The sequence below is a fragment of the Suncus etruscus genome, chromosome 15 (genome assembly GCF_024139225.1).
Source record: "Suncus etruscus isolate mSunEtr1 chromosome 15, mSunEtr1.pri.cur, whole genome shotgun sequence".
NCBI lineage: Eukaryota > Metazoa > Chordata > Mammalia > Eulipotyphla > Soricidae > Suncus > Suncus etruscus.
This window is the reverse complement of record NC_064862.1, coordinates 93,373,060-93,388,218: the sequence shown is the minus strand read 5'-3', so window position 1 is coordinate 93,388,218 and position 15,159 is coordinate 93,373,060. Positions and strand designations below refer to the sequence as shown.

Here is a 15,159-nt window from a genome sequence, read left to right as displayed (position 1 = left end):
CCTAGAGCCTAGAATTGGTCTTGTGCCAGGAAACTTCAGGGGTAGGGTCTCCTTGTCTTTAGACCAAGGCTTTTCCTTTCCATGCCCCCCATATTTTGGGGGGCCTATGCAAACAATATTTGCCACTCTAACACCGTTTTTACTGTGCTCTTTTGACTCTAACACTTAAAAAAAACCTCTTAAACTTTTGATATTAACTTAAAATAACATGCATGTGCATGAAAATATAAAAAAATACTATGCCTTCAATGTTTAAGGAGTCACATAAATCTCATGGCTTTAGATTGCTTAGAAATGTTATAATGTACTACAATCTGGGGACATGTGGACAAAGTAATTGTACATGGGTTCTGCCTTATTTTTCTTAATGTTCTTTGACTGTAATTTCAATATTTAGGCGTCAGCAAGGGGATTTTTTTCTGAGAACTCTGTTTATGGGTGATTGTCCTTCCACTGTAACTTTACCTTGTCCTCTTTGCATCATTGTTCTCATAATTAAAAAATTAAAAATAAAAAAAGAGTTGTACCTGTCAATAATGGTTGTACCTGTTGAGGAATACATCTAAAGAAATATTCAAAGAAGATATACATGTCCCTTTAAGTCTTTAGAAATAGTTGGGGGGGGGAGGGGAGGGGCTGGAGCAGTAGCACAAGCAGTAAGGCATCTGCCTTGCCCGCTCTAGCCTAAGACAGACCGTGGTTTGATCCCCTGGCGTCCTATATGGTCCCCCAAGCCAGGAGCAGTTTCTGAGTGCATAGCCAGAAGTAACCCCTGAGCACACCAGGTGTGGCCAAAACAAACAAACAAACGAACGAACAAAAAAGTGACCTGGGGGAGGGGAGAGGCAGAGAAAGCAAGATGGATAAAAGGCAACTGAAGGAGGCTGCTTAAAAAGTTTAGCTAGAAGCCATGTGAGATATGCACGTGGCAGTTAGAGCCTTGTAATAAAGTTGGATGACTCCTGAAACTTCATATGACAGAGCTGGATCATTTCTTCACTGTCACCCTGCACCTACAGACCCACCAGGCATAGGGGCTGTAGGCGCCAGGCTGAGCTGAGAAAGGCACCACCATTCTTCCACACAACATTGGGCTTAATAATTAATATTTAATTTAACGAATTGGTGCCCGAACAGGGACTTGAACCCTGGACCCAAGAAAACCTCAGTGATGATGGTGAGTGGAGCCCTAGTCTTGTGTTTAATCTTGGCTCTTTTCAGTTGGAGTGAGAACGGAGAACCCAACAAATTGGACTGTGTGGCGCCTAATTTAAATATGGCGGAGACCCCTTCTGGCAGCAGAGTGGGCAGTTTTGAAAAGGGGGTAGCTGAAAGCTTGAAGCAGTCCCCCACAGGCTCAGGCACCCAATTTTTTTCTACAAAAAGTGCTTTTTTCCAAGGACCTCAGCCTCCCAATTTGAAGAAACTTGTAGAGGCCACTGATTGGGAAAAGGCCAGAAAAAATAGTCTTCATTGATATCGAACTGGTATCTGGATAAGACCAACAGCCCCCAACATGGAATTCAGCTTTGGGACTATCGGACTTTCAGGCTAAGATGACCTCAGTTGCTTTAAACTCCCAGACGCATGGCCACGGTGGCGAAGAGTGGGGCTGATAGCGCACTTGCCTTTCACACAGCTGATCTAGGACAGACCTCGGCTCAGTCCCAGGCTCCCATATAGTCCCCCAAGCCAGGAGTTTTTTTTTTTTTTACTCTTTTTTTTTGGGGGGGGGGGGTCACACCCGGTGGCGCTCAAGGGTTACTCCTGGCTCTGCCTTTAGAAATCGCTCCTGGCAGTAACGGGGACCATATGGGATACCAGGATTCGAACCACCATCTGTCCTGGATCAACAAACACCCTGCCACTGTGCTATCTCTCCAGTCATCCAACAGCGATTTCTGAGTGCATAGCCAGGAGTAACCCCTGAGCATCACCGGGTGTGGCCCTAAAACAAAACAAAATATGGGGAGAAAAAGAACAGAAGCTAGCAAAGTCCAACTGCAAAACTGATTTTTTTCTTTTTTTGTTTATGTACCCCTCCCAGTGATGCTCAGGATTTACTTCTGGCTATGCACTCAGAAATCCCTCCTGGCTTGGGGGACCATATGGGATGCCAGGGATCGAACCAAGGTTCATCCTGGGTCAGCCATGTGCAAGACAAATGCCCTACCACTGCTCTATCGGTCTGGTGCCTGACATACTAGTTTTTAAAACCTCCTGCATTTGAACTGTTTCAGGTTATCTCTTAATCCTATTTGCATTGGTCATTGTCTTGCTAGTTTAAATGTATTTTATAGCTTTTCCTAATTAATATTTCCTCACTACTGTAATGTTTTATTCTGTAATAGCCTGTTTTTAAACTGTATTTTCTACATAAATATTCTTATAATTTTGTTTAGGGAAGATTATGGAAAGGAACTAAGGATATCCCAGTATAAAAGTTCTTGGTTAAATTTGCATTCAGAATTTTAAACTACAAGTGTATTTGCAGAAAAGTTCTGTTTATGGGACCAGAGTGGTGGCGCAGTAGTAGGGCACTTGCCTTACATGTGGCTGACCTAGGATGGACTGCTGTTTGATCCCCCAGTGTCCCTGAGCTAGGAGCGATTTCTGAGCACAGAGCAAGGAGTAACCCCTGAGTGTTACCGGGTGTGGCCCAAAAACCAAAAATTTTTTCTGCTCATGGAAAAGTTTGATATTTTAATTATACACTAAGCTTTGTTGCTGTGGGGAATATTAGAGATCCCACTTGGTGTTGGTGGAGGTCAGGAAAACCAAAGCTTTGTAACCTTGTCTCATTTTTTCTCTCTTTTTTAAAACAAACAACCCAGAGATGTTAGCCCTTCACCAACTTCCTGCCTAGCTCACCTGGATAGTGAGATCCTCTTACAGCTGGGTGGGGTCTGTGGTTATTAATTAAGAGTGGCCTGACATAATGATTTGGCTCAGGCCTCAGAAGAATGGGCATCGCCCACACACACCTGAACAATGGATGCCATCTATGGAAACAACCACAGTTGTCTTTAACATTACCAGGATCCAAGCCTCTACCAGGGAAGACCTACCACCACTTTGGCAGTGACTTACTCCAAAGAGTGCTCCCAACACCCAGACGACTCAGCAACAGTCTGCATGCAGGGCAGATCACTCCGCATTTAATGGTATGCTGAAACTAGAAGATGCTCCACATCAGCCTGACATCGATGAAAGTAATGTACAGAATCCAGAGTCTTTAAATATAAGAATCTGATACCAACAACAGCTAAAGTGTGAAAAAGTTTCACTGGGACCTTGAGAATGACTGGAGTTCGATGGACTGGTTTGTTTGGAACCCAGAGTCTGTCTTATGCCAATAAACTGAGGTGAGGCCTTTTTAGTAATCAGGTCAAGGATTTTTTTCCGTTTTCCCCATTTTTCTGGACCTATGCAAACAACGGTGATTGCTACTATCACACCTTTACTTTTTTTTTTTTTTTTACTTTTTTCATTTAAGAAAAAAAATACAACTTACTGAACTTAAAAACAATTGTAGTAGAATGCCTGTCTTGAATACAGGCATGGGATGGGAAGGGGGAAGAGGGTAATGTTACACTGGTGAAGGGGGATGTTCTGGTTATGACTGTAATCCAAATATGATCATGTTACTTAAAAAACATTCAAAAAAAACGAATGAATGAGGGGACTGGAAAACCTGTCTAGAGTACAGGTGAGGGGGTGGGATGGAGGGAGATTTGGGACATTGGTGGTGGGAATGTTGCACTGGAGAAAAAAAAAAGAGTGGCCTGAGGAGAGGGGAAAGGCACACGCAGCAAGGAAGAGCACAGGCAGCATGGATGTAGAGGCAGAAAGATAGATGGAGGGCAGCTGAAGGAGGCTGCTTAAAAGATTTAACTTAGATGCTATGTGAGATGTGCACACGGTGGTTAGGGTCTTATAATAAAGCTGGATTTCTCCTGAAACTTCATCTGATTGCTGTGGATAACTTCCTCACTGTTACCCTGATGTCTACAGACCCGCCAGGCTATAGGGGTTGCAAGGCTCTAGCCTGGCCCAGAAAGGCCTCACCAGAAATTCACCATACTAGGACTTATTAACTAATATTTCATAGAACAGATGGGAGCTCAAGTTAAATAACCAAGAAAGATATTTCAGGTGAAGAAACTCCCTATTTCAAGAAAATATGTGAGGTTCCATCCTTAATGGATAGAAATTCCTTCTCTGTGCCTACATATTTTTCTGATTTAATATGCCCAGGCAAAAATCTTGCCCAAAAAATATAAATGAGAGTGCTAGCTTCGGCAGCACATATACTAAAATTGGAATGATACAGAAGATTAGCATGGACCCTGTACAGGATGACACGCAAATTTGTGAAGCATTCCATACATACATACATACATACATACATACATACATACATACATATAAGCATTATGTCTCATTTCACTTGGGTCAGCTTTTCAACTCTAACCCATGGGTCGATACTTAAGTGTCCGATTATGTATGCTTACAAGCATATAGATCCGCCATATCTATGTCTGTTTAATGTAAGTATGCTGTATACTGTCCTTCCCACCCACTCTTTGCTCACTGCATTACAAACTCGTTTCTAGCCCTTCACTCCCTCACCTCCCCCCGTTATTACCCCACATTTAACCCTTTTTACCCTCAGTTCTTGGCTTCTTATGAAGCAGACCATTATCCCCACTCCAGTCAGCTGCCAACTAGCTCCAAAGTGAAATGATAGACTCTCAGCCCGAGAAGAAACCAATACTCTGTTGCTATTGATTTACTCTCAGCAGCCTCCTTTCTCCCATCTCCCTTCACTGTGGACCTTTCCTTGCTACCAGACTCGGTTTCTGAGACATCCCCGGCTTGAGGACATTTCCTGATATGGGACTGCTGGGAGTCGTTTTTTTCAGACTCCACAAGGCCAAATCACAGATCAAAGTGATGCTCTGGATTTTACCACTTTTGACTATTTCTTTCTTTTGAAGGCCTTTTGAAGTGGTCCCCATTTGTTTCTCATTTGTTATTATATCTCAATCAGTGGTATTTCCCATCCCCTGGAGGAATTTTGGTATTGATTAATTGAAGGAAGTTAATTAATTGAAGTTCAGCAGGAAAGCTGAACTGGGGATGTCATCTTGGCTTGTGCTTCCATTTGTTGGAGTGACTGGCTTGTGAGTGAACAGCTTGCAGTGTAAATTTTCTTGCCTGCTATTTCCTCAGTACTCTCTGTGGATTAATTATTTGCCGAAAATGATCAATGTATCATCTTCTCCTGTACTCCCCGGATAGGGGGTATAGGATATCTCTTTCTCTTTTGGGAAGTTTGGGACAGCTAGACTTCAACCCAACTCCCAAAGAATGTCTATTTACAATATGGTACTGTGATAAGTCAATGTTTTCTAAAGTCCATGTATGTCAAAGATAAGGGTAAATGAGTAAATATCTCCAATGTCTGATATTCTTGGTGGCAGATGAGGCTTTGAATTGTGGGTTTTAGCTGGCCTGGAAAAGTGTAGCAATAATAGACTCATTATATTTTTTATGTCTCTGACAAGCTTGTTTTATGGTTTTTGAGTCAAAAATATGATCAATCTTTTTCTCTATATGTCTTCTGCATATCAGCTTCTGCATATCAGTCCTGATGGAGACCCTCCATCAAGAATAGAAGTAGTTCATGTGGATTCTGTTCACTGTCTCCTGCAACATGATGATTAATCATTTCAAGGGTCATCTGAAAGTCTTTTGGAATGATACACATGTGCTGTATTGACCACAAGCCTTTTCTATACTCCCAAACTCTTCTGCTACATTGTCTTTATGTCCCAAATGGATTTCACCTGTTAATGTCCTCCTTATAAAGATTTTGTTAAAAGTAATAAAACTGGGAATATTATAAGGCATTGCAGTAACTAGTTCATGTAACCAGTGTTTCCTAAATTATAAAGTCCAGTGAGAGGGGGACCTGTGGGGGGAGGTCAAACCCCTTGTTGATGGTCTCCAAGTCAAAGAATGATTCCCAAAAAGATAAATTGAATCCCATTCTTCTGTCCCCCCTTTTGGGGGAGACTTTGATAATAATGTCCGGAGTAAATAATCAACGAATGCAAAAGAATAGGGGACCAAAGGTTCAGCAAAGAAAGTCTTTTGTCAGTTGCAGCCAGCTCCAAAAAGCAAACCGAACCAGCAGTCAGTTCTGGCAAAAGAGCTCCCTATGCCTCCCCAACAAGCTTTTTTATTTCATTCCTTAATCACCCCCACCTGGAAGATCCAGGTGGGATGACAGGCAAAAACAATATTACAACAATTACTCAACAGGGACCTGTCCCCTTATGTACATAATTGAGATTCTGAAAATAGTCATTTCTAATCTTGATAGTCTCTGCCTAATTGTGTGGTCAGCCTTCTGTTTCAGTTACTTTTATAGGTTGCAGTTTTTCCGGCTCTCATACTTTTGAGTAATCTATGTTGATTCTGAGGAGAGGTTTGCAATCTTATCATGCATTTCTGTCTGAGTACTTTTATTTGTGAGAATTCTTCTGTCAAGGTGTAGGGGGACCCATAGTTCCTAGGCAGTGTTTCTATCTGTAGAAACATAAGCATATACTTTTCCTCGAATGACGAGATTACCAGCAATTCATTTGTTGTTCATTTTTATCTAAATAGAAATATTAATTTTTTTACCTGATCATTTTCTTTAAAGTGTCTTTTTTCAGCAATATCGGGCTAGCTTTTGGTGTGAATTTAAGAATTTTAGTAAAAATGTTCATGATAAAATATCCATGAGTGGTATGCCCCTTTTCATATATCTATTATCTTCAGGCAAGATGGAATGACTTATTGTGCATGTTACATTTAGCCAGTCAAGAACAGAACTAGTACAAGATGTTAGGTCTGGGGCACAGAACCGCCAAGGGACAGTTTTGGAGTTGTTTCAAAAGGTGATAGCGGCAATCTTATGATCTTATGACAGATATTTCAGATTCAGCGAGACAAATTTATGAGCGCATGCTGAGCAGTAGTTGTACTGACCTCCATCGTTTCTTCCATGCTTCTGCTCCTGTGGCCTACATGGGGCACAAATCTGAAAGTTTACTTAGACCTCTGCCTCAGCTTTCATCTTTTGCACTTCAGCCTCCGCATTTGCTTCTTTTTCCACTTAGCTCACACGGTGCGAAAGCTTTGTGGAAGATGGCGGTACGGCCAAGCCCTTTTTCTATATTTTAATGAGTTTTTAGGGTTTTCTGAGCTTTCAACTATAGTTTGCCCCTGTGGATTATAGGGTATGATAGTGATATTTTTTATTTGCCATTCTTTGCAAAATGATTGAAAAATCAGGGCTATTGTACATATATATATGGATTGGAGGACACCCATGAGAGAAAATATTGTAGCATGAAGGTGCATAGATCTTTAGCTCTTTCAGAAGTCACTGGAAACTGTATATAAAATGAGAATAAGTATAACTACATGAAAATAACATGTTTTTGAAAAGTAGTCAACCTATGTAATGTCCTTTTGCCATAATTCATTAGTCTGTAACCATCGGGGTTGGTCCCAGCTATATATGTTCTTTTATTTAAGGGTGAGGAAAGGGTACGTGTATCGACTATTTGTCTGGCTCGCCTCCATTGAATATAATAATTGACATGCTAATGGAGGGTCTTTATATGTATTGCTGTATGTTCTGCAGTGACTTACATATTTGCATGGCCATATTTAGTCACTGACCCTGGGAGGCCAGAGTGCGCTCTTATAAAAAGGTCACAGTGATAAAAATTGGCTCTGCACATTTTTGTGGAAGTGCTTGTAATCGCTGCAGGAAATCTTGAACAACCTGAGAGTGAGCATTTAAAGAGGCGATTATGGGACCGGAGTGATAGCATGGTGGTAGGACATTTGACTTGCACGCGGCTGATCCAGGACAGACCTGTGTTTGATTCTCAGCATCTCATACAGTCCCCTGAGCCAGAAACAAAAGAGTGTCAATGGGTGTGGCCCCAAAATCAAAACAAAACAAATAAAGAGGCTATTAGTAAGCCTTGACACAACCCTACTACGTAATTCGAATCACTTATTATGTTACATGGCTCTGAAAGAAGTGATAGTAATTTAAAGTAAGCAAGTTCCACTGTTGAGCAGACTTGTAATTAGTATGTCTTTTTATCAGTGAAGGGCCATTGATACCACCTTTTCCTGATGATTATGTAAAATGTACATTGGTGTATGATGTAAAATTTGCATCAATGTAAAACACAGGGATGCCATGTATAGGGTATGAGTGTATAATAGAGGATATTGCAAAATGTGTCCTCTTAAAATGTCCCAGGTCTTTCCAGTAGAATAATTGGAGAAAATCAGATAAGTCTCATTGAATGGAGTCACCCCTTCCTAGGCTAAATGTTAATCTCACCTGGAGAGGCAGACCAATCCGCTTTTGTGAGGGGCCTATAGAAGGTAACAAAGGGGTTTCCTGAGGGGTGTGAGGGGATGGAGAGAGAGATTCAGAGAGAGATTGAGCAAGAAGCCTCAGAGGAAGAAGCAGCATGGAGGGATAAGAGACAGGTTTAGATGCAGGGCAGCGGCAGAGAGGCCGCTTAAAGGGTTAGCTTAGAAGCCATGTAAGATAAACACATAGTGGTTAGGGCCTTATTAATAATAAAGCTTCATTTCTCCTGAAGTGTGACTGCTTGTGGATCATTTCTTCATCACTACCCTGAACCTGCAGACCTGCTGGCTGGAAGGGGTTTCAGGCACCTGGCCCGGCCGAGAAAGGATCCACCACCATCCAGCACCATCAAGGACTCATATTAATTTAATTAATACTTGAGAATGGGAGCACTGAGAGGCAGGATTCCATAAACAAATATATATATAACAAATATATATATATATATGTTTTTTAGGAATCAACAGTATTTTTATTTCAGAATCAAAACCTAACAGGGAAATTGCTCTCAGCCTTGCTTTGACAATAAGAGCTGTAATCAATTCCAAATTATGCATGATTGTGCAGTTTTCTTCTTGTGGAAATACACCCATCTTATAGGTTCAGATAGCTGAGCAATAGCACTCATAGGTGAATAATGTCTTGCAGCACAAAAAGCCAGACTTTCTCTCCAAATATGAAACAGGAAATATAGGACGTTTTGCAGTGGTCCATGAAAAATTTTAATTCCCATTTGGCTTTTTGAGTTAAACATCTGGGGCTTTTAAGTCTGGATTTCCTTTTTAAGTGCTAAATGAGTTGCTGAGTTCTGAGTTTGGAATTCCAAGGGAGAGATGTATTCAATTTATATCTCCTACAATTTTTTGAAAGTCATTAAGAGTCCTTTGATTTTTGTGATAAATAGAAATGTTTGGAGATGCAGTGAAGTATGCTCCAATACAAATCCCTAAGATTAAGATGGAGGCTAAGTCTAGATTTATCTGTAGCTATTGTTAAACCAACACCTTAAAGAAACTGACAATGAATTCAGAAATACATTTCAATTCTCTGTGAGTCGAAGTAGACAATAAACGTTTATCCATAGAATGAACCATATATGCATGGGGAAAGGTTTTCTGAGTGGACATAAAACTGCATCAACAAAGCATTGACACATGGTACAGGAATTTCCTGTGAATGTCCTGAGGCAATGCTGTTCACTGAAATTGCTGCAGAGATTCCATATTATTGAAAGAAGGAACTGAAAAAACAAATTGCTTTCTGTTATTTGGGTGAATATAAATGTAATATACACAGTCTTTTAAGTTAATTACTATCAAAGGCCAGTATTTTGGGATGGCTACTGGTGAAGGTAAGTATTCTGCAACCTTCCATTGAAATCATTTGAGTATTTACAACTCTTAAGTAAAATAAGTCTCCAACCATCCAATGGCTATTTAACTATAAATATGGGTGAGTTTCGTTTAGAAAAAGATGTTTCAATGTGTCACAGGTTGTCTATTCATCGACTAAGTTTCTAAGTCTCTAATTTTGTGTGTGGGCAACTGGGAATCCAGATAGGAACACTGAACTTACATTCCATGGAATGAGATGTGGGTGTTTCAACACAAGGGCCCAATTAAAAAGGCAAAACCTCTGAATTAATATGCTGGTAGGGGTTTGGATGATGGATGTGATATTTTTGCTCTCCATTGCTCATACACTCAAACCCCCATAGGTTTAAAGAACCTGAAGTTACATACAATAAGAAAACAGCCTGTTGATTTTCCAATTCTATATACACTTCAATTACCTAGTGCTCTGGTGAACAGAATCTGGAGGTAAGGATCTCATATCCCTTCGAAACTATTCTGAATGTTTTGTAAGGCCCAATTTCTTAAAGAAATCACAGATACTTCAGTGCATAATCAAACATTCCTTTAAATTTTCTGTTCTGAATGCCAAGGGTTAACATAGAATTTTCTTGTTTAAGGTTAGGAGTAAAATCTATAAATGAAATAGCAGAGACTCAGAATTAATACTTCTGAACCCCCCTCCCCTGATGTGTTGATATTCCAGGCATAAGCAATTAATAAAATTTAAGCAATGTTTTCACCTCTTATAAATCCAGTCTATGTGTTCTGTGAGAAGAACTATGATATCCCCTAAGGAGTCATAATCTATAACCTCCAAGTTATTCAGGGCAGGGAATATCAAGAACACATCTTACAGAAGTGGCAAGCTTTAATGAACTTAAACTGTGGAGTACTCTTGGTCTGTGCTGGGAAGCTGAATTATTGATTTAAAAAGTCCTCTGATTTTGTGTCGCAGGGAATGCCCCTTACCATGTTTACCAAGACAAGTTTAGTCTTGGTCTCAATGGAGGCAGGTCCTTGAGCTGGTACAAAAAATATTGTGAGCTGCATTGTTTTCTTACGTGTTCCATATTACCACTTAAGGCATCTGACTTGAACTCGAGAGTTTAGTTTTGAACCCCTCCCAATTTGCCAGGGAAATGGTAAGGACATGAACGATGGCCTCTTGTTTAATGAAATCCTTTTCCATGCCTTGGGCAAACACCAGTGATTTCCTTGAACAAAAGCCACTGATTACCTACCTGGAGTCTGCATTTGAATGCCATATGTTGTTTGAGATGTGGCTACAAGCAAAGCAGAGAGAAGGATTAACTGTAAGTTCCAGCAGGGAATGGAGGGGATAATTGTAAGATTCAGCATTTTTACAAGCCTGCAGTAACCCCACCATGTTTTCTCTCTCTAATTGAATATAATTGTTGGAGTTGAATTAACAGGTGTTTGGTGGTAATGGTTATAAGGATAATAGCTATAATTCAGTTGATGATCAAATATAAGTAAGTCTCTGTTTCTTGTTTTATGTACTCTTACTCTGTCCTCAACCCCACCCTGGAATTTTCCCATGTTTTAAGAAAGACCTATATGTCAACAGAATATACTTGGGCAGGATGTGCCAACCGTGGGGCCCTCCACATGATATAGATGACTCCTGTGATATGACTTCAATGTGTCGACTACCACACTCCTGTGACCCAACCTTGTGACACCCTAGAAAATCACTCGTTTTTAAAGACATGATTTGTGTAATTTAGTAACAGTTGCTATGTCATTCCCCACATCCACTTTTTGACTATAAAGAGTTCCCCTTTATCTTTGCTCAGGGCTTTCTGATCTGTCTCTGGCAGACTTGAAATCCCTAGATAGCTAGAATCAATAAACCTGCTTTTCTGTTGCATTCTCTGAAGATTCATGGTCTTTATTTGAGGTGGTGAGCTTTCTCTGACCCTTAACAGCAATATAGTCTAAAAACATTATCAAAGGCCAAGGTATTAGACAGGAGTTTTTGAATTTTCATATCTTTAATCTGCCTTTTAATTGCCAATTAATTGCCAGTGAATATTCCCACAGAGTTTGCTTATGCAGATACTCCTCGCTTAATGACCTACCTGTTTAGCTCCACTCACACTCACAACCATCTCTTCACCATTACGACTGTTCACACGACCCTCTCACCAATGGTACTTGCTAAAGTGCTTAATTTAGAAGTTGAGGTGGAAGATATTGAGAAATTAGTGCCATACAGGGAGGTAGAGCTAATTACTGAAGATTTAATAGAATTGGAAGCAGAAAGGCAGGTCCCTTGTTTGTGACGTCAGGCTGGGAAAATCTACGTTCGCCCAGTGATTCCCGAATGTGAGAAACTGTGAGTGTTGCCTGGCATGTTTTTCCACTGTTCTGTCTCCTAAACCTCTTGGGAGTGGGCCAAAAAGGGCCCAGAAAAATAGATCTCCCAGAGGCTCCAGAAGAGCCTTTCTAACCAATGAACCCCACCACAACACACAGAAAAAAATCACAGTACAAGCGTGACAATGGGGAAACCTTGCAGGCAAACACCATGCACAGAGAATGAAGATGATAGCTTGGAGGACCTAAAAAAAATCCAACCATCTGATTAACCTCTCGGATAAGGAGTTTAGAATAGAAATATGAAAGATGTTTGTTGAAATAAAAAAAGCATAAATTGATCTGAAGAGAACACAAAGACAGAAATCAGAAAACTCCAAACTAAAATAACAGATCTAAAAAACAGGGTAGCTCAACTGAAAAACTCAGTGGATGGCCTCGGCAGCAGGGTAACAGCAGCTGAGGACAGAATTGGCGTGCTGGAAGATGAGATGCAGAAAAACTCAACACAGCAGAAGAAATTGAAAAACAACCTTAAGACAGGCAATGGATCAGGCAATGGACAAGTACTCAAGGAATGTGAACAGATGAAAATAGAAGTCTTTGATAAACTCAACAGAAACAACATAAGAATCACTGGAGTCCCAGAGGCCCAGGTAGGAGATCTCCAAGAAGAATCAACTGTCAAAGACATCATCAAAGAGATACTCCCAGAGTTAAAGACTACATGCAATCAAATCCTGCATGCCCAAAGAGACATGCCCAAAGAGCTAAAAGAGACCCAAAGAAAAACACCCCAACACACGTCCTCATTACAATGACAAATCCCACAGATAGAGATAGAATACTGAAAACAGCAAGATCAAAAAGGGAAATTACATTCAAAGGAGCATCCCTAAGACCTACAGCAGACTTGTCACAAGAAACTCTCAAGGCCAGAAGACAGTGGTGGGATATGATGACAAGATTGAATGAAATGGAAGCCTCACTGAGAATACTGCACCCTACCCGACTCACGTTCAGATTTGAAGGAAGGATACATAGCTTCTTGGATAAACAACAGCTCAGAAACTTCACAGATGAACAACCAGCCTTAAAGGAAAACTTGAAAGGTCTACTTTAAGACAAGAGAGACCAACAAACACAGCAAACTTATCTACAAAGATGACATTAAATCCTATGACAATCATCTCCCTCAATGTCAATGGACTAAATTCACCAATTAAAAGACACAGAGTGGCAAAATGGGTCAAAAAGATGACTCCAACCTTCTGCTGCCTACAAGAAACACAACAGAATAGTCAGAACAAACAGACTCAAAATCAAAGGCTGGAGGAAAATCATCCAATCAAACAACACCTTTAAAAAAGCTGGGGTGGCCATATTAATATCTGATGACACCAACTTTATACTTAGAAAAGTGGTAAGGGACAAAGATGGACACTATGTACTAATCAAGGGATATGTGCAACAGGAAGAAATCAAGCTATTAAACATATATGCACCCAAAGAGAGACCAGCAAGTTATATAATACAATTACTGACAGATCTGAAAGAAGACATCAATAATAACAAAATAATTGTGAAGATCTCAACATGGCCCTGTCAACACTTGATAGGTCAACCAGACAAAAACCCAACAAAAACATACTAGCCCTGAAAAGAGTAATGGAAGAAAGAGGACTAGTAGATATATATAGGACACTCCACCTCAAAAAACCTGGATACATATTCTTCTCCAATGTACATGGGTCATTCTCCAGGATAGACCACATGCTGACACATAAAACATACCTTCATAAAATCAAGAGGATAGAACTCTTGCAGGCTACCCTTGCTGACCACAAGGCTCTGAAATTAGATGTGAACTACAAAGCCACACAGAAGAAAAATTTAACAATTGGAAATTGGAAAACAGCCTGCTATTGAACAACCAGTGGGTCCGAGATGAAATCGAAGAGAAAATCAAAACTTTCCTGGAAACAAATGATAATGAAGACACAAACTGCCAGAATCTATGGGACACAGCAAAAGCAGTCCTGAGAGGAAAATTTATAGCTTTACAAGCACACATCAGGAAGGAAGAAGGGGCATACCTGAACAACTTAATGACGCAGCTCATAAAATTAGAAAATGAGCAACAAAAGGAACCAAAAATAGGGAGACAGAAGGAAATAACAAAACTGAAAGCAGAAATCAATGAAGTGGAAAACCAAACAACAACCTGAAAGATCAACGAAAGCAGAAGTTGGTTCTTTGAAAAAATAAACAAGATTGATAGACCATTGGCAAAACTCACAAAGAAAGAGAAACCTGATAACCCGTAATAGAAATGAAAAGGGGGAGATCTCGACAGATACTGCAGAGATCCAAAGGGTAATCAGAGACTACTTTGAGAAACTTTATGCTACTAAACATGAGAACCCAGAAGAAATGGATAAATTCTTGGATGAAGCCCCATCCCCCCATTCTTCCTGGGTAACTTGATCTTACCTGCAAGACCCCACCCATCCTAAGGGCTGTTTTTCTACACTTGGACACTTATAACCTTCCACAGTTAAGTAAGGAGGATGTAGCATATCTAAACACCCCCATCACTATTGCGAAAATTGAAACTGTAATCAAACATCTGCCCAAAAAGAAAAGCCCAGGTCCAGATGGTTTTACTAATGAATTCTTTCAAACCTTTCAAGAGGAGCTACTACCAATCCTAGCCAGGCTCTTCCATGAAATTGAAAAAACGGGAAAACTCCCAAACAGCTTTTATGAAGCCAACATCACCCTGATAGGAAAACCAGACAGAGATGCTGCCAAAAAAAGTAAATTACAGACCAATATCCCTCATGAATGCAGATGCAAAGATCTTCAACAAAATCCTGGCAAATAGGATACAATGCATCATCAAGAAGATCATACACTACGATGAAGTAGGTTTCATCCCAGGAATGCAAGGATGGTTTAACATCCGTAAATCTATCAACACCATACACAACAACAACCAGA

The 15,159-nt window shown here is 40.3% G+C and overlaps 1 non-coding gene across 1 annotated transcript; it reads left to right on the top strand.

Annotated features, from left to right (window-relative positions):
- The first annotated feature begins 4,289 nt into the window (after positions 1–4,289).
- On the top strand, positions 4,290–4,393 carry LOC126031811 (U6 spliceosomal RNA). The gene has a single exon (XR_007503637.1). It is a non-coding gene; the product is annotated as a U6 spliceosomal RNA (small nuclear RNA).
- Positions 4,394–15,159: the final 10,766 nt, after the last annotated feature.